This window comes from Erinaceus europaeus, chromosome 9 (assembly GCF_950295315.1).
Source record: "Erinaceus europaeus chromosome 9, mEriEur2.1, whole genome shotgun sequence".
In the NCBI taxonomy this organism is placed as follows: Eukaryota; Metazoa; Chordata; class Mammalia; order Eulipotyphla; family Erinaceidae; genus Erinaceus; species Erinaceus europaeus.
The window spans coordinates 102,807,995-102,830,502 of record NC_080170.1 but is presented as its reverse complement, the minus strand read 5'-3'; the positions used below and the strand labels follow the sequence as shown (position 1 = coordinate 102,830,502).

Below are 22,508 nucleotides of genomic sequence, written 5' to 3'. Positions count from 1 at the left end.
CTAAGGTATATAGCTGTCCAACACTGTATGAAATAGACCAGAATCCTTGGGGGCTTACTAAGTCATTGTAAGGAGGGAGAAAAAGAAACAAACAAAAACTTCATGAACACCTACTTCCCAAATTATTATGAGTCTTGATTTGGATGAAAAACCTGAGGGTTTTAGTTAGAGAGAAGGGGAGAGCTTGAGGGTTTAGGGTGTCAGGATATGTGGGTGACCAGACTAAGGATGTTGTTGATGCTGAGAGGATTCGAAGGTGAGAGGTTAGAAGCCCTGGGAACAAACTTGAAATTATGCTACCTAAAGGTTTCCCCAAGCCCAGTTTTAGTAGTCAAATTAGGGCCAGCAGAGGGAGTGGAAGGCTGGCATTCCCTCTCTCTCTCTCTCTCTCTCTCTCTCTTTCTCTCTCGCTGGCAGTGGCGCAGAGGGTTAAGAGCACATGGTGCGAAGCTCAGGGACCAGAGTAAAGATCCTGATTCGAGCCTGGGGCTCCCCACCTGCAGGGGAGTCACTTCACATGTGGTGAATCAGGTCTGCAGGTAGCTATCTTTCTCTCCCCCTCTCTGTCTTCCCCTCCTCTCTCCATTTCTCTCTGTCCTATCCAACAACAACCATAAACAACCAGGACAACAAAAGGGGAAAAAAGTCTTAGAAAAAAGAAAAGAGACCACAACACTAATGCTTCCTTCAATGCCATGAGGGCTAAACTTGAACCTGAGTCCCACATATGGCAAAACAGCACAGCACCATCAATCAATACTTTTACCATACGTTTCCAGCATTCAGAGGTGGAGATTTCCCAGGTTTAGCAACTTTGTTCTGCTGAAGATGGAATTACGTCCATCTGAATATAAGAATGTAACCTTATTTGGAGATAAGTACAGGTGCTTTGTAATGTATAAAACTGGGTATTTGACAAGAGAAAAAATCTATTTCCTGATGCTTGCTTAGCACTAGGATGAAGAGTTCTCCCTCCCTATTTCTAGGCCCTGGCACCTAGGGTGGTGTCCGTTTGAGGGTGGAAACAGAGACACTCAGCTGGAGGACACAGTGACTCTGGTGGATGCAGTATCTGAAGAGCTAGAGAAGGTGGGTAAAATACTAAAATACAACAAGCTGGCACAGGACCATATCTCCTTTGACCTTGTCCTAGATTTCTAGAACAACATCTGGAAGGTAGGAGCCCCTCTGGGGTGAACCTGCTTGCTGTCCAGCCAGAGACACAGCCATCCTCTGGTGTCCTCCTGACTACAAAGATTGCCAATAAAATGGGAACTAGGCTACCTCTTATCACCTGGCCTGTCAGTAGGAGAGCCAGGAGGTGGTGCAACAGGCTTTGCATGTCTACATGTGGATCCATGCCTTCAGCAGTGCTATTTACCTGTGCAAAGTACGCTCACCACTCTTGTGAAGAGTGCCCAGTGCCTCTGCTTAGCTATGTGACTATACCCTGTACCCATCCAGAGTCCCCAAACACGAGGGAGAGAGACCTATTGTGATGGCTTTGTAGACACTGGGCCCTTCATGGTAGTGTTCTGCAACCAGGAAAAGCTTTTGGTGGGTCTCACGAGAAAGATTTTTCCAGATTCACAGCAGGTATTTTCTGCAGCACTTGTATCACAGGGGAAAGGACCCTGCTGTGTTCTCAGGCACCCTGTCAGGAGCAGAGGGCAGGAGACACTGTATCCTGGGAGACTGGCTGTGCACTAGATCTGTCCAGCAGTGCCCTTGCCCCTCCCCCAGGAGAACAGCCTGGATGACCATCTGAGAAACATGGCCCTGTTCGGCTCCCCTGGGACATGGTCCTGGTGACTCACTACTTCAAGGAGAATGGCAAGCAGTTGTACAGGGCAGTCATGCTGGAGCCCTGGGCAGTCACTCAGAACTGATGTCAACAGACCAACCACTTCTCCAAGGCCTTGGAGCCTTGGAGCTGGCCTCCTGCCTCTCTACCTGACACCACCCCATTAGGCCATCAAACTCCTCTCAGCACAGTTAAGTTACATTTTTATTTTATGTAATTATTTAAAAAAATATTATCGCTTCTCGGCCTTTTGGCTAAGATCAAGTATAGTAAAAAATATTTGTCTTTTTATTTTATTTATTTATTTACTCATTCCCTGTTGTTGCCTTTATTGTTTTATTGTTGTAGTTGTTATTGATGCCATCATTGGATAGGACAGAGAGAAATGGAGCGAGGAGGGGAAGACAGAGAGGGGGAGAGAAAGACACCTGCAGACCTGCTTCACTGTTTGTAAAGCGACTGCCCTGCAGGTGGGGAGCCAGGGCTTGAACTGGGATCCTTACACCAAGTGCACTTAACCCTCTGTGATACCGCCTGACTCCCATAGTTATTTGTTATTTGTTTTTTTTTTAAATTTATGTCTGTCTAGCTTTAAGGTTTTCTATTAAAACACAACCCCACAGATTTATAAGTTGCTTGGTAAAATGCAAATTTATGGGCTTCAGAGGTAGATTATTTCAACTTTCAATACTCCTTATGGGAAAAATTCTTTTATCATTCATCCTGCCTTATTGAATCAATTAATGACAAGTACAGAGATATTACAGCATAGAGACATTGCAGATAAAACTAATTAGTATCAGGTCATGGCTGAGCAGGATGGATACATAATTGAATATGACTGGTGTCTCTATAGGACCAACATGTGAAGACAGATTAGAGCATCATCAGGATGCAATGATGCATCTCCAGGAATGACTGGGGCTACTTAATATTGGGAGAGGGCACCAAATAAATAAAATACTGACATTTTAATTTTGGACTGCAAACCTCCAGGACCGTGAGACATTACATTTTTGCTGTTTAAAATCACCCAGTTTGTGGTACTTTTTTGGCAGCCCTGTTCACATACCTAACAGCCTGTGAATCCCAAGGGACTATTATGCCAAAGGTGGCAGTTCTGGGTTTGCTCTAAAAAACACAATGGCCTTCCATTCCTATTAGAGTAGGTCACCAAGAAGACAAACCAAAATGATGGAGATCATGTGACGGCAACCAGTGTGTGAAACCATGTGACAGAAAACCAGTGATGCGTGGGATCCTGCATAGTGGAAACCCATTGTGGGGGAAGCGGCTTCCAACTCTCTTTAATATACTGCTGTATCTGGTTGGTTGGCTAGAATTTTGTTCAATATTTTAGCATCTATGTTCATCAGAGATATTGGTCTATATTTTTCTTTTTTGGTTGTGTCCCTGTCTGCTTTTGGTATAAAAGTGATGTTGGCTTCATAGAAGCTGGAAGGGAGTATTCCAGTGTCTTCAATCTTCTGGAAGACTTTTAAAAGAAGAGGTATTAGTTCTTCTTTGAAGGTTTTGTAGAATTCATTTTTAAAACCATCTGGTCCAGGACTTTTACTCTTGATAGCTGTTTCAATTTCATTAGCTGTGATGGGCCTGTTCATGTTATCTACTTCCTAGTTACTTAATTTTGGAAGTTTGTAGGTATCTAGGAAATCATCCATTTCTTCCAGGTTCTCTAGCTTGGTGGCATATAGTTGTTCATAGAAGCCGCACATGATACGTTGAATTTCTGCATTGTCTGTTTTGATATTTCCTCTTTCTTTTATGATCTGATTTGTTTGGGTCTTCTCCCTTTTTTGTTTTGTGAGTCTGGCTAAAGGTTTGTCGACTTTGTTCACTCTTTCGAAAAACCAGCATTTACTTTTGTTGATCTTTTGTATGGTTTTCTTATTTTCAATGTTATTGATTTCTGCCCTAACTTTAGTGATTATTGTCCTTCTGGTTGCTTTAGGGTTCCTTTGTTCTTCTTCTAGGTATTTAAGCTGTACAATCAGGCTGTTTACTTGTGCTTTTTCTTGTTTCTGAATGTATGCTTGTATGGCTATGTACTTCCCTCTCAGTACTGCCTTAGTTGTATCCCAAATATTTTGATAGCTGTGTCTTCATTTTCATTGAACTCTTCCTTTATTTCCTCTTTGACCCAGTAGTTGTTAAGAAGTGTTACTGTTGAGCTTCCACATTTTGGGACTATTAGTAATCTTTTGTTGATTGTTAAGTGTTAGTTTAATTCTACTGTGGCCTAAGAAGATGCTTGGGATGATTTCAATGCTCTTAAGTTTGCTGATGCTGTCTTTGTGGCCTAACATATGGTCTATCCTTGAGAATGACCCATGTGGACTTGAGTAAAATGTGTATTCCAGTTTCTTGGGATGAATGACTCTGAAAATGTCCAATAGTTCTAGTTTATCTATCTCTTCATTTAGCTACCTTATGTCTTTATTGACTTTCTGCCTGGATGATCTGTCAAGTTGAGAGAGTGGGGTGTTGAAGTCCCCTACTATGACTGTATTGCTGTTAATATATTGCTGTAGCTCTTTCAGTAAGTATTTGATGTATTTAGATGGCTTCTCATTGCATAGATGTTAATAATTGCTAAGTCCTCTTGATTGACTGATCCACTGAGCATTAAGTAGTGTCCATCCCTATCTTTTAAAATTTTATTTATTTTAAAGTCTATCATGTCAGATATGAGAATAGCTGTTTCTGCCCCTTTTTTGTGGGCCATTGATTTGTATGGTAGTTTTCCATCCTTTCACTTTGAGTCTGTGTTTGTCTTGTTGAGTTCGGTGGGTTTCCTGTAAACAGCATATTGTTGGGTTGTGTTTTCTGATCTATCTTCCTACTCTGTGCCTTTTAATAGGTGAATTCAGGCCACTGACATTTATTGATATCAAAGACTGAAGATATTTTAACTCCATTCTTGTAGATTTTTAGAGTGTTCTGATAGATGGCCTATTTATGGTGGTCTGACTGTTTATAGGAGACCTTTCAGAACTTCTTTCAGGGCAGGCTTGGTGATAGTTGGTTCCTTCAACTGTTGCTTGTCTGAGAAGGTTTTTATGCCTCTATTTAGTCTGAATGACAGTCTAGCAGGATCCAGTAGTCTTGGTTGAAAGCCTTTCTCATTGAGCACTCAATAAGATAACTTGCCATTCTCTTCTGGCCTGTAGTGTTTGTGTAGAGAAGTCTGCTGCTAATTTTATGGTTTTCCTCTGCAGGTGACTCTTTGTTTTTCTCTTGCAGCCTTCAGGATCTTTATCATTATTCCTTTCCATTTTAAATATGATGTGTCTTGGTGTCTTTAAGTCTGGGTTAATTCTGTTTGGGACCCTCTGGGCTTCTTGAATCTTTATGTTTTTGATGTTGTCTAGACTAGAGAAGTTTTTAGCTATCATGTCCTGAAGAATGCTTTCTTCCTCTGGTAAGCCAATAATGTGTATATTATTTCTTTTGAAGTCATCCCATAGGTCTCTGTTGTTGTTTTCAGTATCTTTTAATGTCTTTTTGAGATCTCTTACTTCCTTTTTAGTTCTAATTCATCCTTGATCTTGATAATTCTGTTTTCAGCCTCACTTATTGTATTTCCTCTCCCCTCTACTGTTTTCTGTAGTTCATCTATTTTGTTACCCTGTTATGACATTGTTTTAGCTTGTTCAGCTAGTTGTGTTCTTAGCTCAGCTATTTCAGCTTTTAGCTCTCCAATAACCTTGAGATAATTAGTGTTTTCTTCCAGGATTTCATTCTTGTTTATGCATTTCTGATGACAATTCTTTCAAACTTTTTACTCACTCCTGTGATTATTTCCTTAACTAGTGTTTGGATGTTGACCTCATTATTTTGTGCTTCACTCTTTGGGGGGCTTTGAGCTGGACTCTTGTCCTGGTTCATTTCTCCAATATTTTTTCTTATTGGTTTAACCATTTTATATAGTATGTTATGAGGTCCCTCTCTCAGTACTTTTCAAATTACTGATCACTGTTGCCTGGATTGACTTGTGTCCAAGTAAGGTAATTAAAGGGTTCACAGTTGTGGAAATTGACAGTTGTTTCAATAGTATTTTAATCCCTGATTTGGAGCTCAGTGGCTTAAAAGCTTCTTTTGTGCTTTTTTCTTCCCTGTAGGCTATGGGAGCCTGAGGGCTTTTAAACTGTAAGTAGGCTTCTTAGCTTAATTACTGACTTCTGACCAAGAGAGAATCCAGTGGTTATGCAAAGAGACTTTCACAGCCCCACTGCTAGGCCACTGAGGTACAGATCTCCTGAGTTTCCTTATTAGTTCTCTGTCCCCTGGTGTCAGCACAGGACCTCCCTGCCACTTCTCCAGATTCTGAGGGCAGTAGCAATGGAGACTCACAGTTGCATTTGGTGAGTCTCAGGGGAGTCCTCTCCTCCCTTCAGCAGTCCTCTTGTTGGTGAAACAGACTGGAGGTGGTGTCTCAACTGGTAAACTGCCAGACTATTACCAGCCATTCAATCTCTCCCTATGCTCCTCTCTGTCAATGAGCTGCACGTGTTTATACTCACCAGTGATCTGGTGGGTACTTGAAGTTGCTCCAGTCTTGTCTTGTTGCGGTCCCAGGTAGTCTCCCTTGGTATTCCTAGTTGACCCCGATGAGGAGAAGAGAGAAACACAGCTGCTGCTGCTCCATAGCCCTGCTTCCAGAAGTCCTCCCTGCAGTTCATAGGACTTTTTTCCCATGAGAGGTAAACTCATGCACTTAGAACTGCCACCTTGGGCAGAATAGCACCATATGGATTATTCATAGAGTTCTGGGTGTAGAAGGGACTTTGTGGGATGGCACTCAGCCTGGAGTAGAGGCCCTTGTATGGAACAAGGTCTCAGTAAAAGTGTCACTGCTGAGTGGAAATAATGCAGGGGAAGTGAGCAGGAAGTGCAGAATGACAGAAGGGTAATAGTGTTGCTAGTGGGGGGAGAGTACAGGTCTTGGAAAGGATGACAGAGAACCTAGTGGGGGTCCTATTGTTATGTAGAAAACTGAGAAATGTTATGCATGTACAAGCTATTATATTTACTGTCGACTGTAAAACATTGATCCCCCAATAAAGAAATTAAAAAAAAATAGTGTTGCCAGTGAGAGCTGTGTGTGTTCCCAGAAGTTCCCCCAGACAGAGGCCTCCACAGCCTTGTTCTGACCACCTCCCTTCCTCTCCTCAGGCTCCCTGATGTCCTTCTCTCTCCCAAGTCCAGCTTGTTTGTTGTATCTGACTGTGCAGGATGGCTACCTCCTTCCTGAGTCCTTTCCACTGCAGAGTTCAACAACTGTTCTGTGTCTCCTGCACTGTCAGAGGAGCTCAGATCAGAGGAGATGATCTTAGGTAAAACATACTTTCATATTTCAAATTACTGGGAAGATTTTCTATGTTCCTGCTTGGGCCTGGCAGTCAGCACAGCTAGTACCTTGAATCTAACTGTGACTGGACCCTTAAACACTACCTTTCTTTGAGACCCTCTAATAGAAAGGGTTACCACAGTATGACATTATATGTCTTATTGAAGTTAAAAAAAAAAGCAAGAAAAAAACCCTTAGGACAGGAAGTGATGAGGAGGTCTTTAAAGAACCATGAAAAATATTTCCCTTGTCAAAATACTAATTTTTGAGGGGTCAGGAGATTTTGCATACCTGGTAGAGTACACACTTTCTATTATTGAGGATGCTGGTTTGAGTTTGAGCTCCTGACACCACATGGGAGCTCCTGACACCACATGATCAAGTGGTACCAAGGTGTGTTTATCTGAAATTAGAAGAAGAAAAAAAAATTAAAGAAAGAAAAGAGAGAAAGAAGAAAAAGATGTCCACCAGAATCGGTGGAATTGTGCATGAGGGAGAAGAAACAAACAAACCTATTTGCGGTGGGGGGAGTCAGAGGTGGATTATCCATCCTATAGATCACTCACTTTACCATGTGCAAGGACCCAGGTTATAGTTCTTGGACATTACATGGGAGCACCTGCCTGAGGGAATTTCACAAGTTGTGAAACAGTTCTGTGGTGTCTCTCTTTGCTCTTTCATCCTCTATTGAGAGTGGAACATAGAGTCCACCCTAAGGGGTAGAATGGTGCAGACATGAAGTCTGATTAAATAAAACCTTTGAGGCAGAAATAAAATAATTTTAGACTTTGGCTTCTTTTGTTACTTTTCCCCACTAAAAGTGAATATATCTTTTCTCCATCTCCCTCTCTACCTCCCCCTTCTCTCTTGATTTTTTTTATTGTTGTAGTTATTGTTGTTGTTATTGATGTTGTTTTTGTTGGATAGGACAGAGAGAAATGGAGAGAGATGGGGAAGACAGAGAGGGGGAGAGAAAGACAGACACCTGCAGACCTGCTTCACCGCCTGTGAAGTGACTCTTTGTAGGTGAGGAGCTGGGGGCTCGAACCGGGATTGTTTTGCTGGTCTTTGCGCTTCGCTATCGCCCGACTCCACTCTCTTGATTTCTGTCTTTGCCCAATACATAATTGATGAATCAAATATTTTAAAAAGTGAAATATTTGTTTTCAAGACTGTGATTGCCAGCACAGTTATTTCTTATTTTAGAATAGTTGAGACACTTTGTTCTCCAGTGTGACCTGAAGATTTTCAAATACCTTTAAACAGACCACTCTTTTTACATCTCTTCTGAGATCTATTCTGTAGGGAGTCACCAGCCAAAGTCCTGAATTTGTGTTTCATTTCCAGTATGTCAAAATTCTGGCTGCCAAGTGATGGATTGTGACTGGAATCTTCCATTCTGGTTTCACTGTCTGTAGGTAGTTACTGAACTCAAAGCAAATCACAAACTGAAAAAAAAGAAATACATGTTAAGGATCATCTGATAATGATTTCTGCTCCCTTTTTGAGAATTTTTATTCTGGTTGTCTGATTGTCGCTATATCTCTGAAGAGAACAGGAGTGACTTTCAATGTAGCCCCCAATGTGGCTGAGCCAGTTGGCTTTCTGTTCGTTGGAATAGGCTACTAAGACCAACACCAGTTGGTCTCTTACTAAGAACAGAATTCCAGAACTAGAAAGGACTTCCGTAACTGGCTCCACCCATCCTGCCAAGGTCATTAACCTGGAGGGTTCATGGAACACAGTAGTAAATAGTGCCTATCTTCAAACTTCTGGAAAAATACCCAAAGTCAGTGACTTAATGGCCAGAATCAGCAGGAGCAATTTGTTTGCCATGAAAATAGCACATTGTCCTTGCTTTTTTTTTCCAAGTAATCTCCTTATAGGACAAGAAAATCAGAGATTTTGTAGTACATGTATGAACTTATGGAAGCAGGGACAGAATTATTTAAGAAAATACAAAAAGTATTAGAAAGGGGAGGAAGAAAGCCTAGGTCAGAGATGAATTATTTTCTGATTTAAAATGACTTTGATTTGCAGCTATTGGACTCTCCACTTTTTCTTTCCATTTTAAAAGACATTTCCCTAAAGCATTCCTTTACCTCCCCATAAAAACTTCCAAGTGGTTGAAAATACATATCTGAGAGGATGCACAATGTAAGTGCACAGCTGGGTGTATGAAGGCTTTATTAGTTCTTAAATGTTTCTTGACCCTTTAAAAAACATTTAAATTGAAGAAATCTGGCTAAGTGCTTACTTTATTTTCAAAGCCTAGCATACAAAGCAATGGCAAGATAAAAAGGAGGCAGGGCAAGTAGTGTGAAGAATAGGAAGTGTGAATTATTTGTTTGGCTAAGCTGCAAATTTATCTATGCCTGCCAGAATTTTGTGTGTGTGTGTGTGTGTGTGTGTGTGTGTGTGTGTGTGTGTGTGATTGTACATCTCCTAAGTATCAGCTGGTCTGGTTTGTAAACTATTGCAAGAAGTAATACACTGGAATCCACTGTGCTTATTTTGCCAGATTCTATTGTATTTTATTGCTCTCTGAATTCATAGTGGAATATGGAGTGTACACTTGGATTTGGGAATACGTTACTATCTGGAAAGACTTAAATCTGTTTTGAACTCTATATGGTCAGTGCTTATAATCAGAAGATTTTGCATTTGTGCTGACTTGCATTTCCTCTATTTTGAATTTTCTCAAATATGTAATCTTATTTTTATTTGACTAATTCTTTTTTTAAATTATCTAATTTACCTGTTGGATAGAGACAGCCGGAAATTGAGAAGGAAAGGGATGATAGAGAGGGAGAGAGATAGAGGGGCCAGGTGGTGGCACACCTGGTTGAGCACACGTGCTACAGTGCACTAAGGTCCAGATTTGAGTCCCCAGTCCCCACCTGCAGAGGGAAAGTTTTACGAGTGGTGAAGCAGGGCTGCAGGTGTCTCTCCCACTCTATCTCTGTTTCCCCTCTCAATTTCTGGCTGATTTTATTCAATAAAAATAAAGGTAATAAAATTTTTAAAAAAAAAATAAAGAGAGATAGAGAGACACTTGCAACAGTTTCACCACTCATGAAGCTTTCCCTTTGCAGAGGAATCAAACAGAGAGATCAAACCTGGGTCTTTGTGCATTATAACACGTGCTCTCAATCAGATGCTCCACCACCCAGCCCTATTTGACTAATTCAGCTGTCTGCAAATTGCTCTTGGGACCCAGCTTCAATTTTATTTCCTGTTTTTTCATCTTCATACTGGTCTCATACATATTTTTAAAAAAAGGTTATGCAGTGGTTCTTACTTTATACATTTGAATTTGCTTTGCCACAGGCAGTGGCAAACAATTAGATCCTTCTCACCCTTCCCTCCCCCCTTTTGTACTTTTTGGTCTAGAAGCTCCCGCTTCAGTGATGCTCATGGTATTGGATAAAGTAGGAACTTCTTGGGCCTTCACCATCTGGCCCCATCTGTCTCTCTAGGCTCCCTGTTTTTTCACACTCACTTTCTTTCTTCCTATCTTCTTCACACCAATCACTACCCTTCTCCTGGTGCTAGGACTCCCATATTCCTTCACTTTCTCATGCTTTCACTAATCTATAGGAAATACTGTTCGCCCCTTCTTGCTCTGCAAATACCCTAATTCAAAAGTCACCTCTTTCCCCACCCCAGTCAAGCAGAATCAATCTTTGCTTCCACTGAGATCCCAAGGAAATGCTTGCATCTTTTTCTCTAGTATCACTTCATAATTCTTTTTGTCTTTCTCACCCGTGGCGCCTTGGCAGCAAGTATGTTTCTCCTTTTATTTCCCAAGAAAAGAAGTTAATTAATGCAGTAGAAGCCCTTGATGAATGTTGCTTGAAATGAACAAACTATTTTAAAATCTACCCCTTCCCAACTAATGACACCCTTAAACACTGATTTATTAGATGTGTATGTGTGATATTATGTATATTCTACAAGACAGAATGAAATTAAAAAAAAATTTTTTTATTATTTTATTTTCTCTTTCGTTGCCCTTGTTGTTTTGTTGTTGTACTTATTTATTATTGTTGTTGTGGATGTTGTTGTCGGACAGAACAGACAGAAATGGAGAGAGGAGGGGAAGACAGAGGGGTAGAGAAAGATAGACACCTGCAGACCTGCTTCATTGCTTGTGAAGCTACTCCCCTGCAGGTGGGGAGCCAGGGCTCGAACCGGGATCCTTATGCCGGTCCTTGTACTTCGCGCCAAGTGCGCTTAACCCATTGCGCTACCGCCCGATCCCCAGAATGAAGTTTTAATAGCTAAAACACTACAAAAGAAATAACAGAAATGAGAAAAACTGAGGAGTAAGCTAGATATGTTGTTAAAAGAGAGTGTTGTCTTTCATGCCATCACTTCTTACTGAGGGCTTGTTATGTGTCACCAACTGCTTGGTTCTGTAAATTGAACTATTGATTACAACAGGTATTTTCTTTCTTTTTATTTTATTTTATTTTATTTTATTTTATTTATTTATTTATTTATTCCTCCTCCAGGGTTATTGCTGGGCTCGGTGCCTGCACCATGAATCCACCGCTCCTGGAGGCCATTTTTTTCCCCCTTTTGTTGCCCTTGTTGTAGCTTCGTTGTGGTTATTATTATTGCCCTTGTTGACGCAATTTGTTGTTGGATAGGACAGAGAGAAATGGAGAGAGGAGGGGAAGACAGAGAAGGGGAGAGAAAGACAGACACCTGCAGACCTGCTTCACCGCCTGTGAAGCGACTCCCCTGCAGGTGGGGAGCCGGGGGCTCGAACCGGGATTCTTACGCCGGTCCCTGCACTTTGCGCCACATGGCGCTTAACCCACTGCGCCACAGCCCGACCCCCTTTTTCTTTTTACTTTAAGAATTCTTTAAAAAATCTTTTCATATATGCTCATGTGTACACACACACACACACACAGAAAGAGAGAGAGAGAGAAAGTTTTAATTAGATTCCTCAAAGCTTCCCTGCTTTGGTTCTGTCCTTTATGAGAGCAACAATTCTGCTTTTTCTCCTTCTTCTTCTTCTTCTTCTTCTTCTTCTTCTTCTTCTTCTTCTTCTTCTTCTTCTTCTTTTTTTTAAATTTTATTTATTTATTCCCTTTTGTTGCCCTTGTTGTTTTATTGTTGTAGTTATTATTGATGTCGTTGTTGTTGGATAGGACAGAGAGAAATGGAGAGAGGAGGGGAAGACAGAGAGGGGGAGAGAAAGACAGACACCTGCAGACCTGCTTCACCGCCTGTGAAGGGACCTGCCTGCAGGTGGGGAGCCGGGGGCTCGAACCGAACCGGGATCCTGACGCAGGTCCTTGAGCTTAGCGCCACCTGCGCTTAACCCGCTGCGCTACAGCCCGACTCCCCTCTTCTTCTTCTTCTTCTTCTTCTTCTTCTTCTTCTTCTTCTTCTTCTTCTTCTTCTTCTTCTTCTTCTCCTTCTCCTTCTCCTTCTCCTTCTCCTTCTCCTTCTCCTTCTCCTTCTCCTTCTCCTTCTCCTTCTCCTCCTTCTCCTCCTCCTTCTCCTCCTTCTCCTCCTCCTCCTTCTCCTTTTCCTTCTCCTCCTCCTCCTTCTTCTTTCTGATTTTTCATTAGTGATTTAATATTGATTTACAAGGTTGTAAGATAACAGGAGTATAATTCCATACAGTCTCATCCCCTCCATTGGAAACTTCCCTATTGTTTACCCCTCTGGGAGTATGGACTACAATTCTTTCTGGGGTGCAGAAGGTGGAAGTTCTGGCTTCTGTACTTGCTTCTCTTCTGGGCATTGGCAGGTCGATCCACAACCCCAGACTATTTCTATCTTTCCCTAGTGGGGTAGGACTCTGGAAAGGTGAGGTTCCAAGAAGGATTGGTGAGGTCATCTGCCCAGGGAGGTCAGGATGGAATCATAGTAGCGTCTGAGACTTGGTGGCTGAAATGCACTAAGATAGAAAGCAGGACAAATTGTTTAATACATAGGAGCCATAAAGAAGGAATAGAGCAGATGAAAGTAGGGACCTTTGGGTGGAAGGAAGCTAGGATTGTTCCTGCCAGGCTAGCATCACTGAAGAGAGATGAGACCAGGAACAGCAGTGGGCTTATAGGGTAAAAACGGAAGTGGCAAGTCAGGAACTGGATTGGCTAGGGAAGAGGGTGGAGAAAAGAAAAAGGCATTCTGGGAAGGTAGAAAGCTGGTGGGATTAGCAATGCCCTGAGGGGATAACGTGGTGAGGGATATGTAAATAATACTTTCATGGAAATATAGTGGTTTGTGGGCCCTGCCAATGTTCAACCACATCTGCACAGTTCCTAGGAGCCCATTTCTTAGTAATCTTTGCTTGGGTCTTATAGCTCACATGGTGGTGGACTAGAAATATTGTCTGGGAAGATGGTGTCAGAGTGGAGAGTAGAACTAGGAAGCAGGATTAGGGCCGAGAATTGCTCAACAATGCTGTTTTCATGATGGTGTACCTTCCTGTTTCTGTCAGTCAGGTGTTGTTACTAAGTGGGCATGGGCTCTGTATAGTATTCTAGGTCCTTTTCCTGTGTTCTTCTGCAGTTGAGGGAGATAGGGGTGGGGACAACCTTGATAAGAACTACTCCTCTCACAAAGGCAGTTGCACATCTAGTTAAGATTTTTCTGCCCTGAATACTGGAAGACAGGAGAAAATGAGGTAAAAGAGATGGAGAGGAAAAGGTGATGTTTAAAAAACTACAGCAGGAGACACTCAGGCTGGTAGTTTCTGTGCAAACATTCTCATCTATGAAACATTAAGCAGGGAATGGTGATGCTTCCCTGTAAGCTTTTTAAATATCTCATATCAAGAGCACTCTAAGGCATGAAACAATGTGCTCTTCACTGTTTCTCATATAAAGAGTTTTCTAGGCAGCATCTTAAATCAAATTGAATTATCCTGTGACTTTTGTTGTTCTTTTGTTTTCCAGGGTGCTGTACATGTATGATTCCATGACTGTCAGTGGATTATGGAGCTGCCCTGGTGCCATGCATGATGCTCTGGTGTGCTGTCAGGGGCTCGAGCCTGGACCCTTGTGCATGGTAAAAATGTATGCTTTCTCAGTTGAGTCATGTTTTGGCCCCTGGGATTTAGTTTGAAACTAGAGCACCTAAATTAGTGTACTGTAGGTAACCAGAATGATCTTTCTAACTGCCTTTCATTAATGGTTCATCTAGTTGGAAACCTAGCTCTGTTCACATCAGACCCATAGGCAATATTAATTTTGTCTGATTTTACGAAACTGTCTACTGCTCCAATCTGACATTCCTTTTAAAATATTCTGGAGACCAGACGGTAGTGCTTCAGGTTAAGCGCACATAATACAAAGTGCAAGGGCCAGTGTAAGGATCCCCTTTTGAGCCCCCGGCTCCCTACTTGCCAGGTTGAGGGGGGTCGCTTTACAAGGGGTGAAGCCGATCTGCAGGAGTCTTTCTCTCCCCCTCTCTTTCTGTCCTCCCTCATTTTCTCTCTGTCTTATCCAAAAACAATAGCAATAACAACAACAACAATGATAAACAATAAGGGCAATAAAAGGGAAAAAATAGCCTCCAGGAGCAGTGGATTCATAGTGCCTGCACTGAGCCCCAGCAACAATCCTGGAGGCAAAATAAATAAATGAACAAAGGGAGTCGGGCTATAGTGCAGCGGGTTAAGCGCAGGTGGCGCAAAGCACAGGGACCGGCATAAGGATACCGGTTCAAACCCCGGCTCCCCACCTGCAGGGGAGTTGCTTCACAGGCGGTGAAGCAGGTCTGCAGGTGTCTATCTTTCTCTCCTCCTCTCTGTCTTCCCCTCCTCTCTCCATTTCTCTCTGTCCTATCCAACAATGACAACAACAATAATAACTACAGCAATAAAACAACAAGGGCAACAAAAGGGAATAAATACATAAAATAAAATATTTAAAAATAAATAAATAAATGAACAAATGCTGGGCTAGTGTCACGGGAGAGAGAGAGACCAGGAACTCATGGCAGATAGGGAACGCAAATCTTTATTCATGCAGACGCTCTAGTGTCAGGTGTGAGCACAAAGGGTTTAGGCCACTTGGAGCTAGCAAAATGGCTGCCTTTCGCTATTCACACCAGCCCTTCTCCAGGTCGGGACCCTCGGAAGAGAAAGAGAAAAAGGGCAAAACCAGGAACAGCAACAGGTTTTATAGGGTAAAAACAGAAGTGGTAAGTCGGGATGGAATTGGCTAGGGAAGAGTGTGGAGAAAAGAAAAAGGCATTCTGGGAACTTCCTTAGCTGCGGTTGCTGTAGTTTTTAGCTGGCAGGAATTAGCAATACCCTGAGGGGATAATGTGGTGGGGGATATGTAAATAATACGTGCTTGAAAATATAGTGGTTTGTGGGCCCTGCCAGTGTTCAACCACATCTGTACAATATCCCAACAAACAAACAAACAAACAAAAACATTTTATTTATATGTGGCCAATATGGTGCCGTGATAAAACTTTGGACTCTCAAGCATGAGGTTCCAAGTTCGATCCCTGGCAGCACATGTGCCAGAGTGATGTCTGTTCTCTCTCTTCCTATCTTTCTCACAAATAAATAAAATCTTAAAAAATAAAACTTAAAAAATATTTTATTTATGGAGGGGTTGGGCAGTAGCGCATCAGGATGATTGTGTTCTAGAAGTGATTACAGTTCAGGATTATGGAGGTTTATGACTGACAGTAGCTAAAACTATGGGTCTCCAAATACTGAATTATCCTGTGACTTTTGTTGTTGTTTTGTTTTCCATGGTGCTGTACAGGTATGATTCCACAACTGTCAGTGGATTATGGAACTGCCCTGGTGCCATGCATGGTGCTCCTGTATGATGTCAGTCAATTAAGATTGGAGGATATGTGTGAGCCAGGAGGTGGTGCAGTGGGTAGAGTGTTGGATTTTCAAGCATTAGGTCCCGAGGTTGATACTCAGCATTGTAGTTTCAGAGTGATGCTCTGGCTCTACTCCCCTTTAAATGTTTGTTTTACTTATCTATTTAGGATAGAGATGTAGAGAAATTGAAAGGGAAGGAGAAGATAGGCAGAGAAAGAGAGAGAGGGGTCAGGTGGTGGTGCAACTGGTTGAGCACACATGTTATAGTACATAAGGACATGGGTTTGAGCCCTTAGTCCCACCTGCAAGGGGTAAGTTTTGCAAGTGGTTAAGCAGTATTCCAGGTGTCTCTCGGTCTCTCTCCCTCTCTCTAACCCCCTTCTCTCTCCATGTCTGGCTGCCTCTATCCAATAAATAAAAGTAATAAAAAAAAAGAGAGATACCAGCAGCACTTCTTCACTGCTTGTGAAACCTTTCTTTTGTATTTGGGGACCAGGGGTCTTGAATCCTAGTGTTTGTGTACTATAAAGCGTGGAGTCAACTAGGTATGCCACTACCTGGCCCTGCTCTACTTCTTCCTCTCTGTGGCTCTTTTGCTCAAGTTAATAAAGCAGTAAAAAAATTTTTTTAAAGGATTATGGGATATGTTCCCTGAGATATTGTCAGAATCAACGAGAATACCTAAGCGCAAACTACTTTTTTTTTATTATTTATTTCCTTTTGTTGCCCTTGTTGATTTTTTATTGTTGTAGTTATTATTGTTGTTGTTGTTGGATAGGACAGAGAGAAATGGAGAGAGGAGGGGAAGACAGAGAGGGGGAGAGAAAGATAGACACCTGCAGATTCGACTTCCGGAGGCTGAGCTACGAGCAGCAGACCATTTTCTCTCCTCTCCTCTCCTCTCCTCTCCTCTCCTCTCCTCTCCTCTCCTCTCCTCTCCTCTCCTCTCCTCTCCTCTCCTCTCCTCTCCTCTCCTCTCCTCTCCTCTCCTCTCCTCTCCTCTCCTCTCCCGGATCAACTAGGAATACCAAAGGAGACCACCATGGACTGAAACAAGACAGGACTAGAATGACCACAGGAACCCAGTAAATCACCGGTGAGGTGAGTACAAACACGTGTGGCCGGTGACAGAGAGGAGAGAGGGGCCTAAGGAGAGATTAAGTGACTGCTCACAGTCCAGCAGTTTATCAGTGGAGACACCACCTCCAGTCTGCTCCACCAACAAGGGGACAGCTTAAGGGAGGAGAGGACTCCACAGAGACTCACCAAGTGCAACTCTGAGTCTCCATTGCTACTACCCTCAGAATCTGGAGCAGTGACAGGAAGGGACACCAGGGTACAGAGATCTAACCAGGAAACTCAGAAGACCTATACATCGGTGGCATAGCTGAGGGGCTGTGAAAGTCTCTTTGCATAACCACTGGATTATCTCTGCCACACCCTGCTTTATCTCTTGGTCTGGAGTCAGTGATTAAGCTAAGAAGCCTATTGATAGTTTAAAAGCCCTCAGGCTCCCATAGCCTACAGGGAAGGAAAAAAAAAAAAAAGAAAGAAAGAGGCTTTTAAACCACTGAGCTCCAAATCAGGGATTGAAATAACTGTTAACTTCCACCACTCTGAACCCTTTAATTAACTTACTTAGACACAAGTCAATCCAGGCAATAGTGATCAATAATTTGAAAAGTACTGATAAAGGGAACTCATAACATAATATATAAAATGGTTAAAACAACAAGAAAAAATATTGGAGACTCGAACCAGGACAAGAGTTCAGCTAAAAGTCCTCCAGAGGGTGAAGCAAAAATAACGAGTTCAACATCCAAACATTAGCTAAGGAAATAATAATAGGAGTGAGTAAAGAATTTGAAAAAATTGTAATCAGAAATGCAGGAACAACAAATGAGAATATGGAAGAAAATACTAATTATCTCATGGTTATTAGAGAGCTGAAAGCTGAAATCGCTGAGCTAAGAATGCAACTAGTTGAACAAGTTAAAACAGTATCAGAGCAGGGCAACAAAATAGATGAACTCCAGAAAACAGTAGAGGGCAGAGAGAATAGAATCTATGAGGCTGAAGACAGAATTAGCAAGATTGAGGATGAATTAGAGACAACTAAAAAAGAAGTAAGAGATCTCAAAAAGAGATTAAGAGATGCTGAAAACAACAACAGAGTCCTATAGGATGACTTCAAAAGAAATAATATACGCATTATTGGCATACCAGAGGAAGAAGGAGAAGGAGAGGAAGAAAGTATTTTCCAGGCCATAGTAGCTGAAAACTTCTCTAGTCTAGACAACATCAAAGACATAAAGATTCAAGAAGCCCAGAGGGTCCCAAACAGAATTAACCCAGACCTAAAGACACTAAGACATATCATACTTAGAATGGAAAGGAATAAGGATAAAGAAAGGATCCTCAAGGCTGCAAGAGAAAAACAAAGAGTCACCTACAAAGGAAAACCCATAAGATTAGCAGCAGACTTCTCCATACAAACACTACAGGCCAGAAGAGAATGGCAAGATCTCTATCGAGTGCTCAATGAGAAAGGCTTTCAGCCAAAAATACTATATCCTGCTAGACTGTCATTCAGACTAGAGGGAGGCATCAAAACCTTCTCAGACAAGCAACAGTTGAAGGAAGCAACCATCACCAAGCCTGCCCTGAAAGAAGTTCTGAAAGGTCTCCTATAAACAACCAGACCACCACAAATAGGACATATATCAAAACACTCTAAAACTCTACAAGAATGGCGTTAAAATATCTTCAATCTTTGATATCAGTAAATGTCAATGGCCTGAATTCACCTATTAAAAGATACAGAGTAGGAAGATGGATCAGAAAACACAACCCAACAATATGCTGTTTACAGGAAACCCACCTAACTCAACAAGACAAACACAGACTTAAAGTGAAAGGATGGGAAACTATCATACAAGCCAATGGTCCACAAAAAAGGGCAGGAACAGCTGTTCTCATATCTGACATGATAAACTTTAAAATAGATAAGATTAAAAAAGATAGGAATGGACACTACTTAATGTTCAGAGGATCAGTCAATCAAGAGGACTTAACAATTATTAACATCTATGCATCCAATGAGAAGCCATCTAAATACATCAAACTTCTACTGAAAGAGCTACAGCAAATTATTAACAGTAACACAATCATAGTAGGGGACTTCAATACCCCACTCTCTCAACTTGACAAATCATCCAGGCAGAAAATCAATAAAGACCTAAGGGAGCTAAATGAAGAGATAGATAAGCTAGAACTATTGGACATTTTCAGAGTCATTCATCCCAAGAAACTGGAATACACATTTTACTCAAATCCAGATGGGTCATTCTCAAGGATAGACCATATGTTAGGCCACAAAGACAGCATCAGCCAATTCAAGAGCATTGAAATCATCCCAAGCATCTTCTCAGACCACAGTGGAATGAAACTAACACTTAACAATCAACAAAAGATTAGTAACAGTGCCAAAATGTGGAAGCTCAACAGTACACTTCTTAACAACTTCTGGGTCAAAGAGGAAATCAAGGAAGAAATCAAAATGTTTCGAGAGTTCAATGAAAATGAAGACACAAGCTATCAAAATATTTGGGACACAACTAAAGCAGTCCTAAGAGGGAGGTTCATAGCTATACAAGCACACATTAGGAAACAAGAAAAAGCACAAATAAACAGCCTGATTGCACATCTTAAAGACCTAGAAGAAGAAGAACAAAGGAACCCTAAAGCAACCAGAAGGACAATAATCACTAAAGTTAGGGCAGAAATAAATAACATTGAGAATAGGAAAACCATACAAAAGATCAATGAAAGTAAATGTTGGTTCTTCGAAAGAGTAAACAAAATCGACAAACCTTTAGCCAGACTCACAAAACAAAAAAGGGAGAAGACCCAAATAAATCGGATAGTAAATGAAAGAGGAGATATCACAACAGACACTGCAGAAATTCAACATATCATGCGAGGCTTCTATGAACAACTATATGCCACCAAGCTAGAGAACCTGGAAGAAATGGACGATTTCCTAGATACCTACCAACTTCCAAAACTAAGTAAAGAGGAAGTGGATAACATGAACAGGCCCATCACAGCTAATGAAATTGAAACAGTTATCAAAAATCTCCCCAAAAATAAAAGTCCTGGACCAGATGGTTTTACAAATGAATTCTACAAAACTTTCAAAGAAGAACTAATACCTCTACTTTTAAAAGTCTTCCAGAAGATTGAAGACACTGGAATACTCCCTGCCAGCTTCTATGAAGCCAACATCACTCTGATACCAAAAGCAGACAGGGACACAACCAAAAAAGAAAACTACAGACCAATATCTCTGATGAACACAGATGCGAAAATATTGAACAAAATTCTAGCCAACCAGATACAGTAGTGTATCAAAAAGATTGTTCATCATGACCAAGTGGGGTTTATCCCAGGCATGCAAGGTTGGTTTAATATATGTAAATCAATCAATGTGATCCACCACATCAACAAAAGCAAGACCAAAAGCCATATGGTTATATCAATAGATGCAGAGAAAGCCTTTGACAAAATACAACATCCCTTTATGATCAAAACACTACAAAAAATGGGAATAGATGGAAAATTCCTGAAGATAGTGGAGTCTATATATAGCAAACCTACAGCCAACATCATACTCAATGGTGAAAAACTGGAAGCATTTCCTCTCAGATCAGGTACTAGACAGGGCTGCCCACTATCACCATTACTATTCAACACAGTGTTGGAAGTTCTTGCCATAGCAATCAGGCAGGAGCAAGGAATTAAAGGCATACAGATTGGAAGAGAAGAAGTCAAACTCTCCTTATTTGCAGATGACATGATAGTATACATGGAAAAACCTAAGGAATCCAGCAAGAAGCTTTTGGAAATCATCAGGCAATACAGTAAGGTGTCAGGCTATAAAATTAACATTCAAAAGTCAGTGGCATTCCTCTATGCAAACACTAAGAAGAAATTGAAATCCAGAAATCAGTTCCTTTTACTATAGCAACAAAAACAATAAAATATCTAGGAGTAAACCTAACCAGAGAAGTGAAAGACTTGTATACTGAAAATTATGAGTCCCTACTCAAAGAAATTGAAAAAGACACAAAGAAGTGGAAAGATATTCCATGTTCATGGGTTGGAAGAATTAACATCATCAAAATGAATATATTACCGAGAGCCATCTACAAATTTAATGCTGTCCCCATCAAGATCCCAAGCACATTTTTTAGGAGAATAGAAAAAATGCTACAAATGAAAAGACCTAGAATTGCCAAAACAATCTTGAGAAAAAAAGAACAGAACTGGAGGCATTACACTCCCAGATCTCAAATTGTATTATAGGGCCATTGTCATCAAAACTGCTTGGTACTGGAACATGAACAGACACACTGACCAGTGGAATAGAATTGAGAGCCCAGAAATGAGGCCCCACACCTATGGACATCTAATCTTTGACAAAGGGGCCCAGACTATTCAATGGGGAAAGCAGTCTCTTCAACAAATGGTGTTGGAAACAATGGGTTGAAACATGCAGAAGAATGAAACTGAATCACTGTATTTCACCAAATACAAAAGTCAATTCCAAGTGGATCAAGGAATTGGATGTTAGACCACAAACTATCAAATACTTAGAGGAAAATATTGGAAGAACTTTTTTCCGCATAAATTTTAAAGACATTTACAATGAAACGAATCCACTTACAAAGAAGACTAAGGGAAGTATAAACCTATGGGACTACATCAAATTAAAAAGTTTCTTCACAGCAAAAGAAACCACTACCCAAACCAAGAGACCCCTCACAGAATGGGAGAAGATCTTTACATGCCATACATCAGATAAGAGTTTAATAACCAACATATATAAAGAGCTTGCCAGACTCAACAAGACAACAAATAACCCCATCCAAAAATGTGGAGACAACTTGGACCGAATATTCACCACAGAAGAGATCCAAAAGGCCGAGAAACACATGAAAAAATGCTCCAAGTCTCTGATTGTCAGAGAAATGCAAATCAAGACAACAGTGAGATATCACTTCACTCCTGTGAGAATGTCATACATCAGAAAAGGTAACAGCAGCAAATGCTGGAGAGGTTGTGGGGTCAAAGGAACCCTCCTACACTGCTGGTGGGAATGTCAATTGGTCCAACCTCTATGGAGAACAGTCTGGAGAACTCTCATAAGGCTAGAAATGGACCTACCCTATGACCCTGCAATTCCTCTCCTGGGGATATATCCTAAGGAACTCAACACATCCATCCAAAAAGATCTGTGTACACATATGTTCTTGGCAGCACAATTTGTAATAGCCAAAACCTGGAAGCAACCCAGGTGTCCAACAACAGATGAGTGGCTGAGCAAGTTGTATATATACACAATGGAATACTACTCAGCTGTAAAAAATGGTGACTTCACCGTTTTCAGCCGATCTTGGATGGACCTTGGAAAAATCATGTTGAGTGAAATAAGTCAGAAACAGAAG

General features: G+C 41.3%; 1 long non-coding RNA gene and 1 pseudogene across 2 annotated transcripts in view; both read left to right on the top strand.

Annotated features, from left to right (window-relative positions):
* Positions 1–1,900: 1,900 nt before the first annotated feature.
* Positions 1,901–22,508, top strand: part of LOC132540474 (uncharacterized) — a 47,012-nt gene continuing 26,404 nt past the window's right edge. For both annotated transcript variants that reach the window (XR_009551671.1, XR_009551672.1), the window contains exons 1-2: positions 1,901–1,994; positions 14,102–14,213. This is a non-coding gene — a long non-coding RNA (uncharacterized LOC132540474). The remainder of the gene's footprint in view (positions 1,995–14,101; positions 14,214–22,508) is intronic.
* Positions 2,039–2,122, top strand: LOC132540528 (U2 spliceosomal RNA; annotated as a pseudogene).